The sequence below is a fragment of the Bos mutus genome, chromosome 27, assembly GCF_027580195.1.
Source record: "Bos mutus isolate GX-2022 chromosome 27, NWIPB_WYAK_1.1, whole genome shotgun sequence".
In the NCBI taxonomy this organism is placed as follows: Eukaryota; Metazoa; Chordata; class Mammalia; order Artiodactyla; family Bovidae; genus Bos; species Bos mutus.
The window spans coordinates 8,174,137-8,175,536 of NC_091643.1; the positions used below are offsets into that span (position 1 = coordinate 8,174,137).

Consider the following 1,400-nt stretch of genomic DNA (forward strand, 5'->3'; position numbering starts at 1 on the left):
TTCTGGACCCATGCCCCTAACTCATTTTTCCTTTGACATTGCAGGAGCCAGGTTTATAGCCAGAGCTCCTGAAATTTTATTTTATTCTAAATTTTTACTGGAGTATAGTTGCTTTACAATATTGTATTAGTTTCTAATGTAGACTGACTCATTTTCTAAACTGCCATCTCCCCCTCTGCTCAGGTTTTTAAAATTATATATATATATTTATATATATTTTTTAATTTTGGTCTGTGCGTAGCCTTTCCCTTCTCCAGGGGATCTTCCCAACCCAGGGATCGAACCCAGGTCTTCCTCATTGCAGGCGGATTTTTTACCAGCTGAGCCACAAGGGAAGCCATATATAACAAGTGGGGGCTACTCTCTAGCTGTGGTCCACGAGCTTCTCAATGCAGTGGTTTCTCTTGTGGACCCAGGGCACTAGGGTGCGTGGCTTCAGTAGCTGGGGCACCTGGGTTCAGTAGCTGTGGCTCCCTGGCTCTAGAGCACAGGCCCCCATTGTGGTGGCGTACGGGCTTAGATGCTCTGTGGCACGTGGGATCTTCCCGGCCCAGGGAGCAAACCCGTGTCCCTTGCCCTGACAGGCTGATTCTTTACCACTGAGCCACCAGGGAAGCCCTATATATTTATTTTTTGACAGCTGCGGCTGGAGTTGGAATTCTTTTTTAAAAATGTTATCGGAGTATTGCTGCTCTACAGCACTGTGTTCGTTTCTACTGCACAGCAGGGAGAGTCAGCTGTATGTAAAATGCAGCCCACTCCAGTGTTCTTGCCTGGAGGATTCCACGGACAGAGGACCCTGGTGGGCTAACAGTCCATGGCGTCACAAAGAGTCAGACACGACTAAGTGACTAACTTTCATCAAACATAGAGAACGCTTTATGAATTTGCGTGTCATCCTTGCGCCGGGGTCATGCTAATCTTTATATTGTTCCAATATCAGTATATGTGCTGCTGAAGCAGGCACTCCCCAGTTCTGATTTTAACCCCACACGCCATCAGTTTTGTTCCGGCCATGTCACTGGCCTGCTTAGAATCTTCGCTTGGTTCTCTGTTGTCTTTAGAATCAAAGCCAGGTGGATAAGAATCCACCTGCCAATGCAGGAGACACGGGTTCGACCCTTGGTCCGGGACGATCCCACGTGCCGAGGAGCAGCTAAGCCCGTGTGCCACAACTACTGAGCCTGTGCCGTTGGGTCCAGAGGCGCAACTGCGGAGCTTGTGCTGTAGGACCCACTAGCCGCAACTACAGAAGCCCGCCCACCCTAGAGCCTGTGATCTGCAACGAGAGAAGCCACTCAGTGCAATGAACAGCCCGTGCACTGCAAGGAGGCTAGCCCCCACTCACCGCAACTAGAGGAAGCCCGTGCCCTGCAGTGAAGTCACAGCCAGATAAAAAA

The 1,400-nt window shown here is 49.8% G+C and overlaps 1 non-coding gene across 1 annotated transcript; it reads right to left on the reverse strand.

The window, feature by feature from the left end:
* Positions 1–863: 863 nt before the first annotated feature.
* On the reverse strand, positions 864–967 carry LOC138985994 (U6 spliceosomal RNA). The gene has a single exon (XR_011462947.1). It is a non-coding gene; the product is annotated as a U6 spliceosomal RNA (small nuclear RNA).
* Positions 968–1,400: the final 433 nt, after the last annotated feature.